The 27945-nt window shown below is 40.8% G+C and overlaps 1 long non-coding RNA gene across 2 annotated transcripts in view; it reads right to left on the minus strand.

Moving 5' to 3' along the window:
* The window catches only part of LOC127569566 (uncharacterized), a 44820-nt gene extending 17458 nt beyond the window's left edge, over nucleotides 1–27362 (minus strand). The window contains exons 1-2 of one of the 2 annotated variants that reach the window (XR_007956222.1): nucleotides 27330–27362; nucleotides 6083–6288 (exon numbers count right to left, since the gene is read on the minus strand). This is a non-coding gene — a long non-coding RNA (uncharacterized LOC127569566). Of the gene's footprint in view, nucleotides 1–6082; nucleotides 6289–6430; nucleotides 6580–27329 lie in introns of those variants that run through there. The other variant, XR_007956223.1, reaches the window with a different exon arrangement.
* Between the last annotated feature and the right edge of the window lie 583 nt (nucleotides 27363–27945).

Here is a 27945-nt window from a genome sequence, read left to right on the forward strand (position 1 = left end):
GATGGGCACGCAAGCGTAGGTTACCAGGAACTAATTAGGGGAAATGGGATTGATGGGAATGCTCAGAGCTCGCAAAGACTCAATGGGCAGCAATGGCCTCCTTCCATTGAAATATAATACAGAAAGAATGTAGTAGTTTGCCAAAATAGTGTCATCTAATCTGGCACCAGTGCACAGAAAATATGATGTGCAAGAACTGTGAGTAGATGTTCCCATCCATTCCACTCAAATGTGTCGATGCAGGTGGATGGGGTATTGAAGAAGGTATTCACACGCTTGTCATCATAGGGCAAGGCATTGAGTATAACAGTTGGGACGTCATGTTATGACTGTACAAACATTGGTTAGGACACTCGGAGTATTGTGTGCATTTCTGGTCACCACACTACAGGAAGGATGTGGTAGCAATAATGAGTGCAGAAGAGATTCATTAGGATGTTGCCTGGAATTGAGGGCTTTGCTTACAAGGAGAGATTGAATAGGCTGGGTTTGTTCTCACTGGAACAATTTATAAAATTATGAGGGGCATAAGTAGGGTAGATAGAGTCTTTCTTGTAGGGTGGGGAGTCTAAAACTAAAGCACACAGGCACAGAGGGTGGTGGGTGTATGTAATAAGCTGCCAGAAGAAGTGATGGAGGCCGATACAGTTACAACATTTAAAAGGCATTTGGACAGGTACATGGATAGGAAAGGTTTAGAGTGATATGGGCCTAATGTAGCCAAATGGGATTAGTGTAGATAGGCATCATCACGGTCAGCATGGAGGACCTGGGCCAAAGGGCCCATTCCTATGACTACATTTCTGAAACAATTGGGTGGCACAGTAGAGTTGCTGCCTCACAGTGCCAGAGACACGTGTTCAATCCTGTCTATGTGGAATTTGCACATTCTCCCTGTGACCGTGTGGGTTGTCCCTCCCCACCTACCCCCCCCCCCCCCCCCCGATGCTCCCATTTCCTCCCACATCCCAAGGATGTGCGGTTTGGTAGATTAACTTGCTGCTGTAAATTGCCCCCCGGTGTGTAGGTGAGGAAGCAGCTGATGAGAAAAAATGAATGGCATTAATGTAGGATTAGTGTAAATGGGTGGTTGATGGTTAGCATGGACTTGATGGGCTGAAGTACCCATTCCCATGCTGCATCTCTGTGACTGTTAGTCTACAGAAACATTAGTAGCATGAATTGGTGAGAGAACATTTGGCAGCACCATGTTCTCCTATGGGCCAATGTAGGCAAGCACACTCTTGGTGGGGACAGTCAAGTTTGCAAGTGTAAGGTTTCTTCAAATTACTTCTAAGAGATCCAGCACTAGACTGTAGTATTAATTATCAAGTTCACTGGGTCACATTGAAAGTAAAAATACATTTTTGTTACATTAAATGTGGTAAAGAAAGTAGTTGGTATATTAGCAAAATTTAACATTGTCACATTCTATAGTACTATACTTGTGGGTTTCAACTCCTGATGTATCACATGCAAGTTCCAGTTCCTACTAACTGTAGGGGGTTTAAAAAAAAGGCAAACTGTTTCTTACCAAAGGATGGAGTGAACAATAATAAAAAGGGGCATTAAACCCTGGATTTCATAGAGTAATCAGCTGCCAAGTAGAAAGGTCAGAAAATGGATTGATTCACCAGTCTGAACTAAAACTTCAGTACAATGCAATGAACCATCTCAGCTCTACCATCAGGGAAGGAGAATGTAAATGGGACTCTGGAAAGTGTGGAGATTCAATAAGAGGCAAAGTAACATTTTCTTTACTATTACAACACCTTCTGACCACTTAGCAATAAAATAAACAACAGTGTACTAAATAGAAACTGAATGCCTTAAGGAGATCAACCTGTTGTTATCTCCTTCAATCACTTGCAAGGGTCCATGATCAGATTATCCCCATAACCAGCTCAAAGAAACCTTCATCTTTGCTTCACCTTTCACCTGGATTCACCCAAAATGTAAATGGACATTTTGCTAACTGATTGGGTCCTCCAGTTTTTATAAGCAACAGATGAGAAAGTTAAAATAAGATGTTAGATAGTTAAAGAAACCAGAAATACTGTACCGAATTTAAGAAAAATGCCATAAAATCTTAGTCATTTTAAGTTGTGTACAGCTCCTTTAATGATATTACATATCCCACAATGAAAATCCAGGTTGACCAATTTTGCTACCAGCATTTGATGACTGAGATTAGGATCATCTAGATAGGAGTTTCTGGGAATAAATACACATCCCATCACTCCATGGCTTCAGACAAAACAGCTACTGGAAGGATTCATCCAGTTACAAGTGTAATGCCTACTCCAGTTCTAACTGCTTACTTTTTCTGGTAGAGATTTAAAAAAAAGGAGTTCATTAGGAATGCACTGGATCACCATAAAACCATGCTAGAACTAAATCTGTTATTACTTTTGTATGCAAATGTTAAGTTATTGTTTAACAGCTGCTAATTCTGAATGTGCAGGTCGCCGTCTCAACAAGGACTTATGCCATTGCTCCATGACACTTTGCATTTTCCTTAAAACGAAAACTAGGAAATTTCAAAGTGATAACCATTTTGACACTTCAGAAAAAACATCAACTGAATTTTACTTGGCAATGACATCACAGATTACAATTAGAGAAAGGGTAGTACCAAGGCAAAAAACACATCATGTGCTTTTCCTCATGATGGAGGTAACTCAGTGCCACAAGAATGATGAAGTCATCATTATTTTAGCCAAAGTTTCTCTCATCCTCCTCAATGTCTCATTGATTGACTTGGCTCTGTACCTCAGTGTGGGAAGAACTAATATTTCCACCCATTAAATTCAGCCCCAATCCTCCCACCAGCACCAGATATTCTGTAGAGCATGATTGGTTGTGTAGGAAGTCCTTCCTCCACAACTCCATGGTCAGCAATAATAAATGGAGAAAAATCAGTTCACGTGAGGCCCCTCCAAAGGTTGAATGTAGCTGGTATGAAGAGACAAAAAAAATCTCTAAATTTTATTAAGGATAAATGTTAATTATATACATGTTGAGACTTTGAATTAAAAACATACAAGCCTTTATAATGATGAGATTATAAACATGATTAATATCAACATCCTTGGGAACTTATGGACGTAGCTGACTCAGTCTTGCTGTGCAGCATTCCCCGGGGCCTGTGTGCAACTTCCTGTGTGCAGCTGATGCCTGAAGCTGCAAGAGGACGAGATCTACTAGTTGGCAATTGGAGCCTTGGAAATTAAATAGCTTCAGTCACTTTCAGCATTCACAGAAGTAAATTACTGCCCCTTGAAATGTTTCATTTATCCAGTACTGCTTCCACATGCACCACCCTAAATTCATGCCTACTTACCAGAGACTCCAAAGCAAATCAGGAATGCAAGCTAGTCTAATGATGGTAGATACTCCCAGGCCCTTGTGGTGACCTACCTGCTCTGCTTATCAGCTCCTGTGTAAGGTTGCAGGCATGAACATTCTTTTTCTTTATGTGATTTTCATGGTTCCACGAAACTTCTCTGGTGGGTTTTATCTTAGAGATGAAAGGAGTAGAATTCTGTACCCTGGATTATATGGCCAATTCTGACTATTCTGGGCTAAATCTGGTAGAACTGCCACAGAAACCTGGCCTACACAATACTAATCCACAAAATTTAGTAAACTCACTCATTTTTGTATCATGGGGTCAGTTATGAAAGCTGCCAAAAATGGTGCACACATTTTCACCTTCTTCAGGAGCCTATTCATCCCAAAAAAAAATCAAGATTGAGGGGGTATATTAATCCATAAACTGGGTGTAATATTAAACTTGTCCAAATCATTGTGTGCGCTGACTTTGGAAACTTTACATTGGGAAAGTATCAAGACCAAGGTACAACAGATCTATTTCTGGCACCAGGGCTAAAGTTCAAGAAAGCTTTTGTGATCTAACCCAAAAAACTTTTCCAAAAATGTCCTACTTAACTTACAAAAACTGAATTCCATTAAATACCAAAACTGGATATTGGAAACCAATAGAAGGTTGTTTGGACAAGAACTACCCAACAAAAAGCAGTGGAAGCAAAAATAATTTTCAAAAGAAAGTGAAACAGGAGGTGAAAAAATAAGGTTAAATGGATAGTTCTTCCCAAAGCTTCTAAAGAGCCAGCACAAGCATAATAAGATTCTATACCTTAAAAATTTGAGTTCAATATAGTTTAAGGTAATCAGTACATAAAGCTATTGGCCTGTGACAATCATGAAAACTATACCAACAGGCTTATCCCATGTCACAGACAATATCAAGTAACTGGTGGTGTCTGACATGCCTTCAAGTTTACATATCTTTCTGCCATGTATTACCAAAGTACAGAATGCTGCAAGTCTTCAATCTTGCAGTTTGATGCTTATGCAATTGTGTGGGTGTCAAATTGTGTGACAGCAGGGAAATAAGCATTATCAACATGATGATTAGGGCCCAACTATCCAGTTTCTTTGTCCTAATAAATAGGAGCTATTTTGAGCTTTAATAAAATAAAAATATTTGCTGGCAAGCGACATTGAAAAAAGTCAAATCAAATTTAAATAAAAGGCTCACTAGCTTTGGTCCTGGAAGTTATTTAGGGATATCAAAAAAGAAAGGTTCTTTGCCATGAAAAGTTGTTTTAACTCATCCTACTTGTCTTTAGAAATGTCCATGACTGTATGTATTTATGGAATGCAGTGACCCAGATTTTGTCAACAGTTCCTATCTGTGCACTGCTGGTGGATTCCCCAATTGAGTCCAATGTTGCATTGAGAACTTCATCACTATTAACACTGGAGAAATCTGTTCAACACAAAGTTAGAACCATTGCAGGTATCCACAAGCCCATTCATTTGAATCAGGATTGTAGGGGTGTACAGAAGATAAATACATTCTTTTCAGTGATTTTGTTTTACTTTGAATGATTTTAAGGATTTTATTTTCAATACATTTTTAGGAGTCTGAATATCAGAAACTCTCAAACATTTAAAAACTTTGACAGCAATGGCACATGGCAGAGCTGGGGGCGGAGCTTTGCTGTTTGTCAAAGTCTCAGAGAGGGGTTTTGGGAGCAGGGTTTGTTCTGACCTACCTCCTACCCACATAACTCATTTACATTGCCTCACCATTTCACTTCAGAATCATCTAGTTGGGCATTCCAGATCTGGAGAAAGAAAATTCAGGGCAATTTTGGGTTTTGCTAGCAGGAAGCATGTCCTATCTTGGGAACTCAGGCCAATTATTCTTATTCTAGATGACAAAAACTGGATGGCTCTAGAATGTTACCTGTCTGCTGTGGACTGGCCAGCACTCCTTTTCCTGGCAATGACTGCTAGTCTGCAAGGGTGTGGCAATTAGACTTTCACACAAATTGAAAACCAGACCCATTGGACCGCACCTTCAATAAGTGTAGAAGGAGTTGTTGGCGCCAGGGCCTCAATAGTTTCTGTAATAGTTGTTGGGAACTCCACCCTTAATCATCAGTCTTATCTTTTAAGTTTTTATTGCTGCTCCTTTATTATTATTTTCCTGTTCAACACTTCAAAATATAGCTATTAGGCTGCATGCAATTTTTGTTTCACTTTGACCCCAGTCCTGTTTTCTAGTCACCCTCTCCTGTCCCACCACCAAATATTATTCAATTGAGTGCAAGCTTTACAAGTGCCACGCATTAACCTTTCAGGAACTGAAGTCTACTAATCTGAGTCAAACAGTTACAATTTTTCCCCACACCTAAATGCTGCAAAATTCTTTTAAACCTCTGATTTTGTAACATTAAGCATTACAATCTGATTTAGAAATCAATCAAAACAAAATCATAAGGTTTTAAATGTACCTAATCTGAAACGTAGTACCCAAATAAATTGTAAAAGGCAGGCTGACCAACCCACAGAGATAGCAGAGTGCAAGTTAACGCCAGTACTGACTGGCAGTTTAAACATTAACAATCCACTACAATAAAAACATTCTCCCCGCCCCTTTTAATATTCCCATTCAAATTTATACTATCAATTTATAAACTATGATTTAATACAATATTTCCAAATGATTCATTGAAGAAAAAATGATTAGATTGTTTTTTTTACTCACCGGTCTGATTAAGTCATCGCTATGATCAGCATTCTTTCATCAGTATTTCCTCATGGCACCACGCTGCTGCTGGTTAGCTGGAAGTCCCCTCCATTACACTACTGCTTTTTTTTTGAAAAAATCTTTTAAGCAAATCTTCTTACAGGATGCCACCTCTGTCAACCGCTGACACTTGAGCTCTTTAGAGAAAGTCGCTATTTCACCCCCTGTTCAACAAAAAGAAACAAAGTACATGAGCAGAACAAAAAAAAAACTCAGACCACACATGTCGCTGCTGGTGTTTTAAAGAGTATTTCTTCTTCCTTTCACTAGAGAACACAATTTAACGTGCCGTTTAAAGCGCATTACACTCAGTAATCCAGGTCCGAGGTGCTTCTGGTGCCCGCTTATTGTTGTGGCCGGTCGCAGTGATCATGCTGCTTTTTGCCACATGACTGTCTCACTCATGTTTGTTGGTGCTTGCGAGAGCCGGAGAGGAGCTGCTGGCAGCAGCGGAGGAAGGCTGCAGGCAGCTCAGAACATAAACGCGGCTGTTCTTATAGAGAAGCGCCAAACCCCGCCGGCCAATGGCTGAGTCTCACCCAGCACTGAGTCTAGCAATCACATGACCAACCCCAGCACAAAAGTTCTGAATCGGGGCTAGGCTGGGGTTAGGAAAAGGGCATTCATTCAAAAAAAATAGCAGTAAAACAGGCAGAAAACGCCCGGGCTGTGCCTACAGACGCTTCGAGCAGGAAATATCCCTGCCTTACACACAAGAGGACTGGCCTTCATCCAAATAAGGGAAATGTCTGGTGCTCTTTAAACGATCCCCCACACTGGGGAGTGTATCCTGAAGTGGGCCTACAACTTCCAGTGCAGCCATTCTCCCTTTCCCCTCCCCCACTCCACATGAAAGACAACCTGGCAGAATTATTTAATATTATTGTGACAAAGACCTGGTGTGTTAACTAACACTGAAAAGGATATACAGTGAAATTGACGGATTATCAAAACAAATGGATCTTGTGTTTTGAAAGATTTAATGTATGAATAGCAGAACCCTCCTGCAACTGTTCCCTGATTGAGACCACAAATAAAAATGTACACATTAATTTTATAGTTACCCTATAATAAAAAAGTTAGTCAAGTCTGTAAATATATAGTCACTGACGATTTTTAACAGTTGTGTTATCAGAGTCCACAATGCTTGCATTGACTAACAGATAATTATAACTTAATTATGAGTTTACATAAAATATGGCTGATTGTCCCATGCCATCATTGTGTTACAGGCCACTAATCAACAAATCAGCAGGTATTTGAATATTTTACTGCAACACTACAAACTTTTCCAGTCCTAAATACCAGAACAACACTAAGGCATCTGATCATTTCAAGCATGACAGTGATATTCAGATCTCATTAGCCTTAAGTTATACCCACAGATGGATAGTTAATGAACCTATTGTTCTGTTACAAATATATTAAACCTTTGTGTTATTTAGCAGCTATATTGAAACTTCCAGAGATTGTGCAAAAACAGTTACTAAGAACTCAACATATAACATAAAAGTGTATTTGTGTATATTTGTGTAGATAAAGTTTCCTCAAATTAAACATCTATGAAGTACAATCAACAGACAAAATTCATTGTTATGTTACTTTGCCTTCTAAACATAGAGTCCATTGATATAAGCAGGTGCTTTTCCTACATGCTGTCCTGCTTTTACTTTATTCTCTTAGCATAGTTTTTGTCTGAGGACAGGAAGACAGGGAGTGGTGATGACTCACTGGCCTGCCTGAGTTCCAAAGGTTTTTTTGGGGATGTGGAGTGTTGGACAGGGTGAATTATTAATAATTTATTTCAACACTAAGGACTATGATAATGAAAAAACGACATTTTACCACAAAGAGTCATCAAAGCCACTTCCACACAAAATGCTGGAGGGAAATAAACAGTCGACGTTTCAGATCATGATTCTTCATCAGGACTGGAAAGGAAGAGGGCAGAAGCCAGAATAAGAAGGTTGGGGGAGGGGCAGGAGTACATGCAAGCAGGTGATAGGTGAGTTCAGGCGATAGGCCAGGTGAGAGGGGGAAGGTAGGAGGGTGGGGGTGGGGAGTAAGAAGCTGAAAGGAGATAGATAGAAGCCATTTGTTGTTTTAATCCTAATGATGCCATGTACAAATGAAGTGATGATCCATCATAATATCTTATTTCTTTCATTAATTTTATTTTTTTTTAATATGCGTATAAAAACTTGTTTGTCAAACGTTCTTTTAAAAAATAATCAAACCAGAACCAGAGAAAATATCCCATTCTTGATATGCAAGTTTACAAATCTGGCAGATACTAAATACAACAAAAAAGTCTTTAAACACAACTGCTTATTAGTGTTAGTTCCAACTACTCAAACAAAAGACAAATACACTATTTCTGGAATCAACATTGGTACATACCAATCCAATTTAAATCCAGGTATCCATACAGTTTAAGCATAGCTTCCCTCATAGCTGCCTTTCCCCCCTACATTTGAGCACTGATGATCTGCTGAAGACATCACACTGCCACTGCAAACTTCAGACGGAGTTAAAAGGTTTACTATCAGAACAGGCGTAAACAAGAGGGGGCTGCTTCTGGGGGAGGGAGTAGGCAGAGACTGAATCATGTGTGATGTGTCACTGAGGTTTTGAGGCAGATGGAGTGCATTTCATGCAATAGAGTTTGTTTCGCTGTAGGCCAAATTAAGTAAAGATGTCAGAGTAGCATGAATCAGTCTAATTACTCCATATAGGGTCGTGCAGTATATTACATTGCAGTTACCACAGAACTTGCTAACTAGACAGCCAGAATAGAACAAATCACGAGATGCACAATTACAACTTAAAAATATATGATCTCTATAGAAAATCAACAGTACAAAAGCCATGAATCATTGTAGCCATTGTGGTCAATATAGATTTATTTAAAATTAATTTTATCATCACGTGTTTGCTTACAAAAAAAATGTTAAATTCTTCCCCTTAAAAATGGTAAGCTAATAAGTAAATTGTTCTGAAAAAGTTAAAGCAATGAAAAAATTATTTTCAATACAGTGGAACAGCTAGTAGAGCTGCTGCTTCGTAGACCCAGGTTCAATACTGACCCCAGGTGCTGTCTGTGTGGAGTTTGCACATTCCCCCTTGTGACCATGTGGGTTTCCTCCAGGTGCTCCAGTTTCCTCCCACATCCCCAAAGGCCTACGGGTTTCTAGGTTAATTGGCCATTGTAAATTAGCCATAATGTGTAGGTGAAGTGCTAGAATCTGGGAAGAGCTGCGGATGAGGATGTAGGAAGAGTAAAATTAAGATTAATGTAGGTTTAGTGAAAATGGGTGGACTGAAGAGCCTGTGTCTCTCTGTGACTCCATGGCAGCTTGAGCGTACCCCTCTCTTGATCACAGGTGGATAGTTAGGATCAAAGCTGTCTTTAGAGATAGTGAGTATCAAGAAGCCATAGGGTAGAAAGGGACCAGTCTTGGCCTCTTAATTTCTTTACATCTCCATACATATCCAATTTTGCAGAGAAGGCTGGATAGCAAATAAAACAGGAGCCCCAGGAAGTTACCATTTTCTTAAACAACATGACTAGCAGGAGTTAATATTTAAACTCCAACTCAATTCAGTTGACTTGTAACAGGTTGGGGAATGAAGCTGGATATTTAGATAACTTAGCACACCTTTGACCACCAACAGAATCAATCTCACGTTAAAAATCACCAGTAGCCTATATCCAGAGAACCCTTATGGAGGAGAAAAATGTAAACTGATAAATTATGAAATTAAAAACTCTTCACTGCTATTTATTTCTGGCAATGCCTTACATAATTTCCTAAGCTCACACAAAGATTTAGCTGTTCAGGCAAGATGGCCTAAAAATTTCAAATAAGCCATTTTGGTGAGACTTAAGAACATTTTATCATTTTTTTTAAGAAGAATCAGAAGACACTGCGTGTGGAATTAAAATAGGAGAAATTTCCTCTTTGGTATAATATCTGTTAATCTGCATATTTGGTGTCATCTTAACCTCAGAAATGTTCTTCCTTCATCAATGAATGCATGTAGGCTCCTGCAACACAGCTGTTTGTAGCAAGGCAAGTTAAGGTGATTTAATTACATACAGGGATGAATCCTTGTCACACATAATCACGTGTTTTTGCATTTGGGTAACAGCTTACAATGGTTCCAATATTTGATCTCTTACCCCTGTCCACTGCAGAATACACCATCATATTATGTGCTTTCAACTTAGCTGTTTATAAAGTTTTATCAGCATCTATAGGTGCCCAAGATGGGTCATTTAAGAAAGTTCCATTTATCATAATTAGAAACATGACAGATTATCTTGATTGCTGATTGAGCTGTGAAATGTCCCAAAAATACTTACAGCACTGTTGTACACCATTAAAAAGCCACCTTTCATGATTGATACCAGACATTATTGACAGATTTTTCACCTGTGGATGAAAGGTGGGGCTGATGTTCAAATTAGAGGGGCAGGTTTGGTTGAGCCAAAAAAAAAATGATCCTATGTTGATATACACCAGCTGTGATCAGAAATGGGACAAAGATGACTCCTCTGAATTAGTACAGAGACTTGTGTCAATATCCAAGTGAAATCAACAAACTTGACCCAAATCTCCAGTTAAACTCACCATCTTTCAGGGCTGAATGGCTCTGGACCAAGTCAAGGAGCACAGAGTTATGCATTGAGCTAATTCAACTCTGCCGATGCCAATTCCATTAATTCCAAAGCACTCATAAAAGAAACGTAGTGTTTCTGTGAAATTAAAACTCCCTTGGGTATTCAGTGTTGCTGACCACCTAGGTACCAGAACAACTAAACTCATGCTTTGGTTCAATTGCCAGAGGCAGCATAGTTAATATGAAACCTGACAGCCTATTGCATAGATATGACAGGGATGATTTTTAAAATGGCACGATTAAGCCCAGCAAATGAGAAGGTCTTTCGGAGATTGCAGGTGCTCCCATTTAGCTATCCACATTTTAATCACACAAGAGCATTTGGTTGAATTTGAATGGATATCTAGATGTATATACATACCCAGCAAGAGTGGGGTGAAGACAAAAAAAAATGTACTTGCCCAAACTGGCCAGTTGAATTTGACATTTTTTACTTGGTCCTCACAAAGTGACATTAATGGCACTGTGGAGACATCTGGAATTCCAGGCAGCTGTGATGAAAGATTATTGAACTTAATCTCTGTTTCCCCCTTTACAGATGCTGAGTATTTCCAGCATTTCCATTCTTACTAAGGACATGGCCTATCTTGCTACTGGATTAAGCAGATACCATAACCAACATAACATTACATCTCAAAGGCCTCAGTGAGCTTAGAGCAAGAAGCTTCCAAGGAAAAGTAGGCAAAAAGATACATTGGATCAATAATCAAGTGACAAGCTAACATTATGCCAGCAGCTTTCTTGAATATTTGAGTTAACTGAAAAATGAGCAAAAAAAAGTACAGAATAGGAACTGACCTGAAGTATCAAATGAAGAGAAATCAAACTATATTTAAAAAGATTGTGTTATAACATAACTATTCCTGATGAATTCACATTGGAAATATTGTCCAAGTCTTTAAAAAGCTCCCAATTTCTCTTCAGAAGATTTTTTGAGATGTAAAGTGGCTAGGAGCCATAAGCATTGAAAAAGAAATGTTAGGGAAAGCTTATACAGCAGAAAGTACACCTCCAATTATTAAAATTATTTAGGCTTTATATTTTATTGCAACTGAGCCAAAGCTTTGTAAATTTTGCATTTGATACAATCAGATATGAAATTATAAAATTTAATTAATCCCCATTTTGTGGTCTTATCTTGTGTGCATATGACTTCCTTTTCAGCTAAATTTGGTCCAACGCATGATTAATCAGTAGTCTAAATTGATCTGAAAGTTTCATAAAATGGATATGATCCACTTGAAAATGAACTGAAGTTCTGACCATGTCTCACTGAACTGCTGATGAACTCCTTGAAGCTTATCACATGACTTCTTTAAGAAAAAGAGACAGTTTATCAAAAATCTAAAATAGAATCCTTATGACCACTCCTGATCTGGCTTAATTGAGGGATATCCTGTCAGCGCGTAGCATGAAATCTTACATGTCGTCCAGTGGTCACCTGATGACATCACTCAGCCCAAATGCTCACATGCAGGTTATGGGCCATCTGTTATGATTCAAAATCTCACAATAAGAACGAAACTGCAGAAGTAGCAAATTCTACTGCTAGTTTTTTTATAGTCAATACCATAGATTTTGGGCAATTGTCCAGGGCCAGGTCGCAGTATCTCCTCTAGGCTAAATAAGGTCATATCTACAGAGTGGGGAATGTGCCACACCTTACCAGGACCCACATGGGTCCAACACTAGTGCTGCCCAGTGCTCATTGTTCTTCAGACTTTAAAGTTAGAAGCTTAGTAGAGAAGATAAAATATATTTCTATTGTTTACAGATGACATATATTCAGCGAAAAACATTGCTACCACTTAAATTGTTTTTTAACAGCAAGAATGAATGTGCTCTGATTAAGAGCAGCTATTTTTAAAGATACCAAAAATAGCAGAAATAGTCACAATTCAAAATATTTACAAAGTGAAAATACCATTTTTTTTAAACAGAACTTGAATGACCCCAAATAAGTGATGGTAGTTTAGTGGAAAGGGGCCTTCCATTATATGGAAAATTTAAATAGAAATGTTATTCTGTCAAACAAGGAGTTTGCCTCCAGGAATACAGGCAAGCAGTATCTGCAGTCCACATTAATGGATAGGCAGTCATGGAAAACCTGACTGACAACACATTCAGACATTACTCAAGACTTTTGGATGTTTTAAGCTTCTGCGTTTAATACATTACTAACATTCTCTTCCGCTTTAGACAGTAAAATACAACATTGCTTGTTTTTGGTGTTGGGGGGGGGACTTTCTAAAAAAATTTCCCTTGAGGCTGGTTTACCAATTTACTCAGACCAGTTTCAATTTCAATTAAAATATGTTTTGTCACATTGTGTGCATTTTCACAGCAAGACAGTTTCTGACATATCTTACGATTGTGCAATGCTAGAAATGCTGTCTGAAAAAAAATGATGCTCACTGACTTTGGAAACAACTTAGCTAGATATTTTAACAGAGTAAGCTAATCAGCACATTTCATGGGTGTTTCTTTTCCTACATAATTGTCCAGAAGGAGACAGGGGAACATAACTGAACCCTGGAAGTTTAAGAAAAAGAAGTAGCTTTGAATGTTTGGCAGCAGTCTCTTGTTGGAAAATGGGAGCACGTTCTGATAATAGGTCAAACCCAAAATAAAATATTGAACAATCTTTCTCTTTCCAATGCAGATCAACATACTGCAGATGATTTGTCATGATTTCAGCCTGGTGATCTGTAATCCAGAGCTTCACCTGAAGCTGCCCCATGAGACCTTTTGTAACAATAGCCCTCTTGTATCTTTTACACATTTTTAATTGCACAAATATTTGAGATGATTTCAACTGGGACTGATCAGCTTCTGGAATTCTGTCTTTTATTCTGGTCCTTGCTCCACGTTATTAAAGAAAGGTTTAATTCAGAATTCTCTGCACTTTTTTTGGGGGTGGGGTGGGGGGAAGAGGGGCATTCTCCCTGTGTGACCTCTGCAACTAATGGCTGACATATTTCCTGCCAAAGGGGAGATCTGAACAGCTCAAGTTAGAACCACGAAAACCTGCAGCACAGAAAGAGGCCATTAAGAGGCTACCAAGCAAGTCCCACACCTCGGCATTTCCCCCTGTACCCTGTGCTGGTTCTCTGCAAGGACATGCTTAATGGCCTGTTAAAACTTCCAGTGGAATCCAATTTCACATTCTCGATTCTTCCAATTTGCTGGCAGCACCTGCCAATCACATCTCACAAGTTATGAGATTCAGTTAGCACAAGATGACGAGTGCCAGCTATTATATTCCCACTGACAAAATGCCTCAACTTCAGTTCATACTTAAAGTACATTAACAAGTAAAACAGGTGGGAATTGAATTGGTAAAGCAGACAGTCTTGAGAGATGAGCAGCTGTTGGTGGGAGGTAAGGTACTGACTCTTGCAAGGCATGGTTTGTGTAATTTCTAAGTCATTTCGTTTTAAATACAACATTATTGGGGATTGACAGGCCATTCAGGGATTTTGTATGCCCCTAGTCAACTCCTGTACATTTTTCAGGAAGAATCACAGCATTAAGTTGCTCTAAGCTTTTCAAGTTAAATAAAAATAATATTGCCTGGATAGAATTGGGCAAAGACACAGAACTTAAACTGCAGACTTCCTTGTTACAAAGCAAATCGTGGGCTGTGTCTTTAAAAGGTGTCATAGGAAAGGCAGCTGCAAAAGTACAATCTCCACCCACTGTCGCTCACCACACCAGCCCACGCAATGCAGCACACCCTGCATCCTGCAGGACACAACCCCTCTATTAGGCGATGGAAACTCAGGATACAAGACCACAGTAGACCCTGAGAAGCCCCTGGCTAGCTGAACACGCAACTATTCATTGACCCCTGCCCAGTTAGTCTCACTTCCCCCTGCGTATCCTGTGAGTGGGCTGGCAATGTTTCTCAATGCTTTCCATACCACCACCAGAATGCAGCAGCCACCCTTATCCTGGAAATTACAAGTCTGATCTTTTAAACATTCCATTCTACTGCAACACCGACAGAGCTTCCTGCTAACACACTCCCTTTTATGACAGGCCTTTCACTTCCAGCCACCAATTTCAGCTGTTAAACAACTCAGAATAGGTCAACGTGATCACAATTTTAACTCTTGAGATTCCAATTATATGAAGAAGACCTGAAAAATTCTGAATGGCAAAACATGTCAGTTTTCAGCAATAACATTGATACTTTAGTTCTTTTTTTCTTGTTGGTATTAACCAAACTAGGAAAAGGATTATCTAAAAAAAAGAAAAGCAGTAGCAAAGTTCCACCCTGTCTTTCCAGATAAGGAGGACAAGATTTCTGATCTTTGTGACTCCAGTTGAAAAATGTTTGTGAGAGAAAGAGGTGTGTGGGCAACAGTGCACATGTATTCATGACTGTGTGTGTGAGAGAGACAGAGTGTGAAGGCTCCATTGCTCAGCTTTATTATGCATATTCATCATTTTGGATAACATATTTCCTGGTTTTAAAATGGCTAGTTCAGAGCTTTAACCAGTCAAATAATTCTCATAGCATTTCTAAAACATGGAAGAGTCTCTCATGCCTGTGTTACAGTGCCCAGAACTCTACATTGTACCCCTGGTGAGGCATGTTGAGGACACCATGCAGTTTCACATAACATCTGGGGCTCTATAGTATTCACTGAGACCTCACTTGCTTTGAGGTTTTATCAGGTGTATCATTCAGAAATCTACCTGTCATTGATGAATACTAAAAACACATTGATCTTTAATATCATGAGGAGAAATATGACATCTGGGATGCCATATCCTCATTATCCTATATTGATCTCCTCAATGTCAAAAACACTTCGTGTTTTTGATATTGAGGAGTTAATAACTGGTAGTTTGCTTTCATTCTTTTTTTCTAAATCATCACAATTTCACACTGGTTTTTCAAGAGATATAGCCAACTCAACTAGACAGACAGCTGAGAGCAGTGAAGCTTAAAAGAGACAGTGAGAATACCATTCCAATATTGCCAAATCAATTGCAGCACCAAAGATTCCATTGTGCTATATTTTGCCATCAAGTATTGTATCAATAAGTCCTGTAAGAAAATCTTTCACTACTTTACTGTACAAAGCACAATGAATTAATTATAGATCCAGGTCACTTCTGTTAAGCAATGGATTTGGGAGTGGAAGGGGTACAGTGAGGAAGCTTCTCTCTGATAGACTGCTTGGTACATTCCATGAAATGACTATTGCGTCATGAATGTGGTTCTTACCCAATTCCTTCCTCTGCTATTTCAGTGGGTATTTAAAGTATGTTTAGCATCTCCGTGAAAGTAACAGAGCAGGCAGTGTCATGTACGATCACTATAACATTAGCAGCAGTTATTTTGGCCCAATAGCGAGTTTAGTAGGAGTCATATTTCATTAATGCCAAAGGGATAATGATTTCTGTATGGCAGAGGGTTCATTTGGATGCAAGCTCCGCTGAATCTGCCAGCTGGTTACATTTCTGATTGTTCCAAGTTTCTTTCCATGTGAAATGTCTCAGTCTGAGAACCATATTCGGGTCTTTTGCTCTATATAAAATGACATCTGGTAGTCCAAGTGCCCGTCTATCCAAATACCACCACCAGGAGTTTGAGCAGTTGATATTAATTAAGAGTATTGAATAAAAAAGCTCCAAAAATTCCGATTGGAAAGTAATAATGCTCATCTCCTCGTGAGGTTAAGTTTGTAGGAGGATTTGGACTCTGTCTCGCTGACACCACCGGAACTGAAAGGAATAGAGCAGGCTGAATAGAGAACACTGTATATTCTCACCGAATGCAGTAGGAGAATGAGCAATGCCTTAAACGCGAGTATCATAATCTGTGACTTTCCTTGAACTCTAGGGTCCTCTTGAATACTTGTATTTTTTTAATGATTTAAATTTACAGATGAACAGGTGTCATTGTTCCTAAATTTACCCCAGTTACCTTTTGCTCCATATGTCAAGACACAATTTGGATCAATAATAGGGCTTAGAAATTCTGAAGTTAAAGCACTTCATTTTTTCAGCCCAATGCATTAGAAAGTTGACCTCTTCTGGAGTGGAACAAAGCTCGAATCACACACTCCAGAAATATGACCGGGCACTTCCCTTCGAGATTCACTCTTGCTCATCTGACACCACTTTCACATTGGATATTACTCCAATGACATCAATCTCCATGTAACATTGCTTTTGGAATCCATATTGACCTGACGGTTATTAGCCAGTCCTGGTTGATTGGGCATCCCTTGTTCAATCATGCTTTCGTAGGGCTATTCCAGTCTGAGGCTCCATATTTGGGAGAGTCCAAGTGGTATCTCCTCCTTCAGGTTCTCCCATGAAGATCCAACCCTTCCACCCACTGATTTCACCTCCTGACCCCTCCCCTTGCACCTCACGATTGCCCTCAGCCTTTACCTCCCTGACCGCAGGTCTAGGATCTCTATCCCTGATCCCTTGACCATTCCAGGATCCTCCAGTCAGTTCTGATGTACATCTGCCATGCCTGCATGGCACAATCATCCCCATCCCCAGGATTCATTCAGCTCCTCACACTTTGCCTATCTTGACTTCTGAACCTTAAGTCCGGCCCCAGATGCCATATTTCCTTTTGCTCGTTGGGACTAAGGCACTTCTCAAGTTTTCAGCAGCAGGCCCACAATCAGATGAGTCATTGGTATCCTGCAAAATTACCCTATAACCAGCCTTTAGGGTGCACCACAAGTTCCTGACCAATAAAAATGTAAAATAGTCTGTCAAAATCACTTAATTGTGTATATATTTAGTTGATTAAATAATTAGATAAAAGGTGGAGTGAATGAATCCTGATTCTATAGGTCATGACATGTAGAGGAATACCATTAGGTTTAACTATGTGCTCTCACACATATGCTTCAGAGTCTTATTAAAAATTACCAAATAAATTCCACAAACCTGTCTGGCAAGTTAAACATTACCACAGGCAGAGAAGAATTAAATGAGTGGAATTCCTAAACCTACAAATACAAGCTAAAGAATAACTAAAGGGTCTTGGACAAAGGGAGTCTAGTCCATTGTCTTTAGTCAATGGCTTGTAGGGATTCAACTGCTCTGGTTATGTCTATATTAGAGAGCCTTGTCCCTACACAGTAATCAGTGGCAAGGTTGCAGGTCTCTGGACTACCCAGGAATAAGACCAATGAGCCTTTGTGTCTGAGCACACCAGTTCTTTCAGTGTGCCCAGTGTCCAAGTTATTACATCCTCATTGTCTACTGAGTAATCCAATGAATCCTAAGAGGCACACCGGCAGACCAATTGCTCCTCCTGGGGCTCAAAATCAAATCTGATACTCAGAGATCAAGAATTCAATCAATGACAGTTTAATCACTACTAGGTAAAACACCTGATTCCCCAAGAAGTATTTCATTCTTTCTATGGTCCTTTAAGAACTACCCTGGCATTTAACTTGCTATCTGGCAACTAATCCAGATAGGTTAATACCCTGGATGTCCAAGACTGACTGACTGATCTTGCATTTTGTTCACCAGATTGTTGCTTGCTGTAAAGTCACTATGTTCAGTACAAGAGCACAAATGATTTGAAAAGACAGAATTAGCCTGGGTTCTGCAATATGAACAGCAGAGGCTAAATTCGGTAGCCCCCAAAAATAGGTCCAGAGATTGCAATGTGTGATTAACCGATGCCTGTTGATCACAACTCAGTCAATACACGAACTTTGTTTTTTCCTATTATCATGAGTGCTGTGTGCATCCACTGAAAGCTAGCTTGCACTGCTTAAAGTTAGTCTACACCTCTTAAAGGGAAGGTAGCTCATGACTGAAAGCAGATATTGATAGTCATGGAAGAAGTGACCTGGGAAACAGTGAAGAATGGATTAATATGGGAGAGTGTGGACTCTGTTTTTTGAGGCCGCATTGGTGGTGGAGGTAGAAAGTTACAGAGATATCCTGTGTACACAGGAGCCAAGAGAGGCATTCAGAGCCGATAGAAAGGAGGTCATGCCAGACTGAAAGCCCAGGGACCTGGACGTGCAGCTGCAGAAAGTTCGACAACTTTACCCAAGTAGTTAAGGTCAAATGCCATAACCAACCTATCTGCTGGCAGCACTCCCTGCTCAAGGCATTGCATTTATCAGTCAATAACAAACATTCATTTGCATCTCTTCATCATTACACATTGCTATAACCTTTGCACTGACTGCCTTTCATACACTACTAGCTATTCAGCCACAAGCAGCCATGCTACCCAAACACAAAAATACTGACGCACTTCCTTCGCTCTTGCACAACTAGAGACAGCAGAGGATTCCCTTATAGTTCGGGTGCATTTAATCACAATAGGGTTGTTACCAGACTTTCCTGGTAGCAACATGGCTGAAACCCTGGTAAAGGAATCCATACCAAGTTGCCATCGGGCCTTGTGGAGAGTTTGGAGTTTATTTATCCATCAAGGAAGTGCTTGGCAACATCAGTGGCACAACCATGGATCCAACCGTGACATGGCACCTCACGACTTCTACTGCAGCAAGTGGCTGCTGCCCAAGGGCTGCGTGTTGCCGTGAATGCCCAGCCTGCATTCAGGTCCTCTTGCAGCTTTGTAAGCTAAGCTCAGTCTGCTGGCATCACTTGCTGTGAATTTCAGGGCACGAACAGATTTTGAGGCGTCGAAGCAGTTGGGCAATTTGTCCCGAACAGATTGTTGCTGAGCTGCCTCCTACGGCAGTGGCAGTGACTTAGTGGTGGCTGGAGATGCTGACTGCTCTCAGTAATCCATCATCTGGCCCCTGTCACACACTGTCCGTGGACTGCTGCCGCCAAGCTGAGGTGGTGCTGCACACTGCTGGTCCTGGTGCCAGACCATCAGCAACTTCCTCCAGGGGCAGAAGCTGACTTTGCCATGCATTGAAAGTCTTGTCTAGAGTTTTTAATGTTACAATGGCTTTTATTTTTGCATTGTGGCCACGTAAATGCTGTGCTGATCAGATTTATTAGATAGACAAGGTGTGAGAAAGCTGGTGTTTGGGGAACTGAGTCACACATTTAGATTGGTCCTTTGTGGTCTGTGCAGCAAGGCAGAAGCTTTGGTTTGCCTTTCCTCTTCCTCTCTTGTTCTTCCTCCATCGTCTCCTCCTCATTGCCTGAGCTGGTTGCTATTGGAACTGCTGCAAGGGTTTCTCCTCGTGATGGCAAGGTTGTGCAGCACGCAGCAGCCAATTATAATCACATCACCCACTCTGTCAACTGCTGCAAGGATCCTCCAGAGTGGTTAATTCTGGATGCAACTAGAAGAAATCAACCAGCCACCAGCCTGCATATAGTTGACACTCCCTTTAAATGTGCTGGTAGCTTGGAGGAAACCACTTTACTCCTGACTCCCCCTACTCCATAACATGTGCCCCGCTGTGCAAGGTTAAGTGATATCATTGGCAAGAGTACCAAGTTCCATAATTGTGCTCAAATCAGGATAGCATGCTGATTGACATTGTGACCTGCCTTCCTCCAACTGCTTCTGACGGAGATTAGATAGCATCTGGCGTGATTTGACGCAAAGGCATTAATGCCTGCACATACACCCCACTTTGCTCCATACTTGCAGCACCCAAACAATGGTATTATTCATCCCAGATAATGCATCTTCAGAACTTACATGGCAGATCACTTTTACTCAGGCAGAAGAAATTTGTCAAGCTAAAAATGGCCTTATCAAAAAGAACTTGGTCTCCATTATAGGTGGGCTGCCTGGCGGCTAAAATTCGCTAGATCAATATGGGATTAAGATGCACTTCTAGCACAGAAAGTATGACCAACTGCATCAGTAAATTAGGACCCCTGACATATTTTTACTGTCCTAAATAGTTTTTTGTAAATTGAATTTTTCCTACTTCATTAGAATAATTAATAATTCATTTTAATATACATTGAGGAATTCACTTCCAGCATCTTGCACAGAAACTTTACTGTGTGTTACCTGAAAGCTAAAGTGAGTGCAACCCTGAATTTATCCATCAAATTCCACATAACGTTTTCCAAAATTGACAAATTACCACCTGCCACAGGCAGTGTGTGGGAGCAGGGGAGGGGGAGGATAATATATTCAGGTTTAATCACTATCTGCTAGCAGAATTTGGAAGGCATTCATTCTCTTGGTGCTAAAGAAGTGGGAAGCTCGAATCGATGCAAGCTGCACAATGCAGAAAAGTCCCAGCTTGAATCTCGAATTCGTGCTCAGTTGGGTGATCATGTTTAAAATCTTGATGGGGCTCTGGCAGCTGAACTGAACACTCCTGACCTAGGAAGATGGTGAAACAAAGGGTCAAGCAGGCTTCCTGCCTGCCCTCCATCATTATCCTATGGCATCTGTTGGTAATTGGTTTATTATTGTCACATGTACCAAGGTACAGTGAAAAACTTTGTTTTGCATGCCATCCATACAGATCATTTTATTACAACAGTGCACTGAAACAGTACAAAGGAAAACAATAACAGAATGCAGAACAAAGTGTTACTGTTACAGAGAAAGTGCAGTGCAGTCAGACAATAAGGTGCAAGGCCATAATGAGGTAGATTGTGAGGTCAGAGTCCATCTTATCATACTAGGGGACTTGTTCAATAGTCTTGTAACAGCAGGATAGAAGCTGTCCTTGAGCCTGATGGTACGTGCTTTCAGGCTTTTGTATCTTCTGCAAGATGGGAGGGAGGAGAAGAGAGAATGACTGGGGTAGGTGGGGTCTTTGATTAGGCTGGCTACTTAACCAAGGCAGCGAGAAGTGTAGAGAATGTAGACATTGAGGTAGTACAAGGGAAAAGCGGTAACAGAATGTAGAATATAGTGTTACAGTTACAGAGAAAGTGCAGTGCAGGCAGACAATAAGGTGCAAAGCCATGACCAGGAAGATTGGAAGGGTGCATGCAAGACTAGGATCCCTTTGCACCACAAAACATTGCGGGCAGGGTTGGGTCTGGCAATGCTGCTCCCTCATGACTACATATTGCAGCACAACTTCTACTGCCCAATCATGTATTCAAAGAATGGACACCTGGATAAGTTGCCTGAACATTTCCACACCAATGGAACTGTTTATCAACAGTAAGCAAGAGAAAGTACATAAACAGTGGCCGGGATGAGGTGGGAAGGTTGGAAACAAAGAACTTTCACAGACCATCATCGGCAGACCTGTATCCACAGTTCCGGGCGTGGGGGTGTATGGAATAAAAGAATGGAGACTCTTTGGAAGATGGCTAGCTTTATCAATGTTTCTTGTTGAGATGTCACCCAAAACCAGGCTAATGGGGCAGAGAATTCCAAAGATTCACCACTGTCTGTGTGGAGAAATTTCTCCTCATCTGGCTCCAAAATGGCCTTCTCCTTATTCTGAGACAATGACTCCTGGTTTCAGATACATCAGCCAGAGGAAACATCGTCCTTGCAGCCATCCTGTTCCATCCCATAAGAACTTTATAAGTTTCAATGAGGTCTCTTCTCATTCTTGTAAAACCCAGAGAATGCAGTCCCAGTCTACAACATCTCTCATAGAGCAAACCTGCCATTCCTGGAACTAATCTAGTAAATCCCCACTGCACTTCCTCCAAGGCAAGTGCATTCTTTTATAGGTAAGGCTAAGGCCCTTTAGAACTACTGGAAGACATCTTTACTCCTGCACTCAAATCTTCTTGTAAGGCCAACATGCTACTTGCTGTCCTAATCACTTGCTGCACCTGCATGTTGGTTTTTAGTGACTTGGGCAGAGGGCTATCAAGGAGCTTTAGGATATCAACATTCCCAATCTCTCTTCAATTTTGTTTCCACATTACATCATCTGCCATGTTCTTGCCCACTCACTCACCTTGTCAATATCCTGAAGCCTCTTTACATTCTCCTTCCCACTCACAATCCCACCTGGTTTCATATGGTCAATGAACTTAAAGGAATGAGAATTGGTCCCATCGGCCAAATTGTTGATATAGATTGTGAACAGCTGGGGCCAAGCATTGATCCCTGGGGTCCCCTACCAGTTACAGCCTGATAAACTGAGAAGGATCCGTTTATTCACACTTTGTTTCTGTCTGATAATTAATTCTCAATCCATGTCAGTGGAGTGCCCTCAACTCCATGTGTTGTAACATTGTTGGCCAACCTCTCACGTGGGACCTTATCAGAGGCCTTCTGCAAATCCAAATACACTGGTTCCCCTTATCTATTCTACAATTCACATCCACTGGATTAGTCAAATATGATTTTCCTTTCATAATTTATAATTTGTAGATCATAATTTGCAGCCGACATTGCCTGCTCCAAAATTCTATTGTGCATGTGGCCAAGGGTGACATGAGCAACAGAACAGGCTGTGCATGTTCAACGTGCTCAGAGACCTTTCCTCAATTTGCTTCACTTTTGCAGCATGAGAGAAGGAAACAGGTAAGTCACAGCTTGTGGTTTGGTGGGGTGGGTTGGGGTTGAGAGAGGCCCAGGAAGTGGTCTATGAAGCATTAGTTAGGGAGGCTGGGAAAAGATGGGACCTCAAAGATTTGGCCAGGAAATCAGGGGGGTTTAATTGGCTGCAGGTATGGTTGCTCCACAGTCAGGTTGGGATGGTTGCTTGAGCTCAGGATGTGGTGGTGAGATTCAGGCTCAGGTTCAGATCTGGGTACGATACTGGGCAGCCTGAAGGAGAGCCACAGCAAGGCAGCTCCCTACACCTGCTCCCAAGCTGCCTCCATCTGCTGGGGCGTGCTCAAGCAGGTTCCCTTTAACATAAAACATAGAATACAGGAGCAGGCCCTTCAGCCCACCATGGCGCCAAGGTAAACTACTCCCATCTGCTTGCACATAGTCCATATCCCTCTAATCCCCGCTTGTTCATATGTCTGTCTAAATGCTTCTTAAACATCACCATTGTATCTGCTTCCATTACCACCCACCCCCCCCCCCCCCCCCCAACCATGTGCAAAAATAAACTTCTAAACACTAGAGGGCATAGGTTTAAGGTGAGAGAGGGAAAGTTCAATGGAGACATGCGAGCCTGGGAAAAGTACTCCAAATATCTACCCTATTTATGCCTCTCTTAATCTTTATATACTTCTATCAGGTTTTCCCTCAGCCTCTGATGCTCTAGACAAAGCAATCCAGGTTTGTCCAACCTCTCCTTTTCACTAATACACTCCAATCCAGGCAGCATTCTGATAAACCTCTTCTACACCCTGTCCAAGGCCTTCACATTCTTCTGATAGTGTGGTGACCAAAATTAGACACAATACTCTAAATGTGGCCAAACCAAAAAGTTTTATACCGCTGCAGCATGACTTCCCAACTTTTATACTCAATGCAAAAAACAAACTGCTGGAGGAACTCAGCAGCTCAAGCAGCATATGTGAGGGAGAAAGGAATTGTCACGTTTCAGGTTGAGACCTTGTATCCAGCGGTTTGTTTTGCTCCAGATTCCAGAATCTGCAGCCCCTTATTTCTCCATTTTATACTCAATGCCCAGACCAATGAAGGCAAGCATGCTGTATGCCTTCTTTACCACCTTATCCACTTGTGTTGCCACTTGCAGGGAGCTATGGGCTTGAACCCCAAGATCCCTCTGTACATCAATGCTCCTAAGAGTCCTGCCATTTACTTCAGAAAAGCAGGGAAGAATACTAGAAAAAGAGCTCATTGCTTTGCCGGATAACAGGTTGAGCAAGAGACCAGTTTTAAAGTTTCCAACAGAGATAATCATTGCATAGACTTAGAGTAACTTCCAACACACGTTCTTTATTTGCTCTGGTTGCTGGCGACTTTGGCTGTAGACCAGTAGCTGAGTAAAACTATTGGTCTGTCTTGTGATGCTGCAGCATTTATTTTAAGCTCCTTGTTGCATGTATTACCCACATGCAGAATTGTTTTCATTTAGTCTCAAATGCACTAAATTTGGTGGGATAACTTGCGAGGACATGGGGTTTTTACAAGTTGTCCCACAGCAAATGTCCTTTTATCCCTCATCTCTTCCTGCTGTACTTCATGTACTCCTCTAGGGGGCAGTATTACGAAGCTCCATTACCTTGAATAACTTCATTAAAACTGAGCCTGTGCTGACATTTACAGTTCACTGTCCTCCCCTCCTGTCTCTGAAGTCTACAGTTTATCCCGTGTGATCATACTGACTTTAAAGTACACTGCTGAAATATTACCTGTACAACAGGTCCATTAGCAGACACCTAGTCCACAATGCTGTTTTCAACTTTAGTTAGCACCACAGACCACGGAGAAGTGTTTATTTGTTGTTGGTCTACGCTTCTTGACTGATTTAATTTGTATGACACAGTTACAGGTAAACAACTCATCGACTGGTGATTCTCAACCAAGCAATGACATCAGCTCTAAGCCCAATGGTAGGAAATCAGGAAGTACAAAAGGCAAGGTACTTCTTTCCTTAAGCAATTGGTCAGCATTGTTTCATGAATTGGAGAAACGTTTTCAGTAAATTTCTTAGCTGAATCCCAGCTCCTGAAGGTGTTCTGCACCATCTGTAGTCATACAGTAACATAGCATAGTATTAGGCCCCAGGCCCACAGAGTCCACGCCAGCCTTTAAACACCCATTTGTATTAATCCCTTTTTTAAAATTCTCTTTGCATTCCCATCAGTTGCCACCAGATTCCATCACTCAGCTACACACTACGGACAACGAAACAACCTAGATGCATGTCCTTGAGGTGTGGGAGGAAACTGGAGCACCCAGGGAAAAGCCCATGCAGTCACAGGGAGAATGTGCAAATTCCATACAGAGTCCCTGGAGAACAGGATTGAACACATGCCACCTACTAGCTGCGCCATTGTGCTACCTCAGTTCTGCCATTGTGCTGCCCATCCAACAATACACGATGAATTTACATCAGCTGATGATGCCGGCAAGAGCATTCCTATCCCTTCCCTTGTTATACTATCACACAAATCATGAACTTTGTTCAAATTGCCATTCTTAAATGGTGATTCCCAGTTGGCAACATGACCCAAGATCTTCATTGCTGATCCTATTCAGTCCTAAACTGGCTTCTAGCCAAAACATCAGCAAGACCCAGGGCAGCGCAGAGCCTCTCTTGACACAAGCTGCACTGACAAAGGTGGTACTGCGAGCAGCAAGGACCTGCCCCCTCCCTGGTACACCAGCTGTTTAGAATTAAATGTTTGTGACCTTCTTTAACTTTCATGTTCAAAATCACTCAGCACCAGTCAAAGGTTTAATGTAAACACATTAAAATTATTTTAAAAAGTTATGTTAAGAGTTAAAAAACACACACACTTAAAACTTTTAAAGTATTTTAATTATATCAAATAAAACTCTTGCCTTTCTCCTGACAGCCAATTTTTCTTAAGGATTTCGATGGGCCTACAGTACTTGTGCAGGTTAACTTGGTGCATGTTCAACAGCTGAGAGCTGGGAATTTTGCAGAATCTTGCACCGCTCTAATGGACTCTTGCTTGGGAATTACCCAGTTATGGGCATGTCTGCAAGCAGACACAAAACACAGGGTGATTTGCTCCATTATACTATTTCTAATATCAATTTTGACAAATAACAACAGAGTATTAGAGACCCAGGGGAGTCCAGGATCCCAGGATTGATTGACCACAATGCAGCAATATTATTGATAAGCATAGTAGGCAGGTTCATGGTACATTGGTGATAGGTTCAAGCTCTACTCTAGGTATTTGTACATAAAATCTAGGACAACACTTCAGTGCATATTGATTAGAAACTGTATTGTTGGAGCTAATAACCTTCCTTGACTGGATTTAAAAGTCTATCAGGATGCTGGATGCAGAGGAGTTCTCCTTGTTATCCTGTGCAATATCTACCTTTCATTATAAAACAAGATTAGCTGGTCATTATCACATTGTTGTTTGTAGCACCTTGCTGTACTCAAATAGGCCATAGAAATCCTGCATTATCACAATGATTACTTAACTGGCAATAAAAGTGTTCCGGAATGATCTGTAGTCATGAACAATGTGACATAAATATATAGCTTTCTTTGCCATTTTAAAACATGATTTTGAAAGACACCTATGAATACAATGCAGGAAAATCATCCACACCTTCTAAGGCAGAATCACTATTTTGAACTAGTTCCAAAGCTTTCCTGCTGGTGTAGTTAAAAGTGAACAAATTACACTATTGCAATCAGATCCAACACTTCTATGTAAGAGGCATTCTACAGTAATTTCACCCCAAACACATTTTCAATAAAATTATTTTGCCAGTAACACGAGTCTCACCATCTACACAAGTGCTGTCATCAAGTCTACAATATAGATCATTAGTTTGCTGGCCACAACATCCAGAAAGGCACATCAGTCTTTACACTGACACTTTGAGGCAATATTAAACGATAAGTGAATTTAATTATTGAAAAAGGCTCACTCTAAACAACACCAAGCGAACGTACATGAGAAGCACTGAGTTGTACAAGTGAACAGCAAATCCCAAGAGTAATACAACTTAAATTTTAAAAAAATGAATCATTGCTGATCTCTTCACTCCTACCTGCAACCTCCAGTGTCTTCAGTATAAGTCCTGCATGCGATTAGTCAACATCATATGATCACCTGACTAATGCTCAAAAAATCAGCTGACTTCCCTTGCAAGCTTGCTTCAGCTAAACAGCTTGTTTCCATAGCACTCTGTCATGTGAGCTGTGACAGCACCAGCTGTCATTTCTAATGAAGAAACTGGGCCCCATACTCACTCTCTTTTCTTTTCTCAGCCTCACTATGGATTAGCGTACTTCTCAAGGAAAGTCACAGTCTAAAACACACAAGAAACCTCTTCGCACATTTTCAAACGGTTCCTACGAAAGCAAACTTAGCAACATCTTTCTCAGTGTGTAAGAACTCTTGTGTGTGAAAGACAGAGTGTGTGTGAGTGAGAAAATAAAGGGGGGGGGGGGGGGTGTGCAGAGAGGAAGGAAAGCTCAGCATTCCTGAACACTCAGTCAGTTTTGCTAGGCTCCAAGACTATTTCCAGTCACAGAACATAAACTGCATTAGTCAGAGCTAAAGACCACACACTTTGTACTCCTAACATACCCACTAGCAGCCCGTGCTAAATGGCAGGAAGAACAGAATTACAACCAGTTCTGCTTTTTTTTAAAGAAACACAA

Source organism: Pristis pectinata, chromosome 4 (assembly GCF_009764475.1).
Source record: "Pristis pectinata isolate sPriPec2 chromosome 4, sPriPec2.1.pri, whole genome shotgun sequence".
Classification (NCBI taxonomy): domain Eukaryota; kingdom Metazoa; phylum Chordata; class Chondrichthyes; order Rhinopristiformes; family Pristidae; genus Pristis; species Pristis pectinata.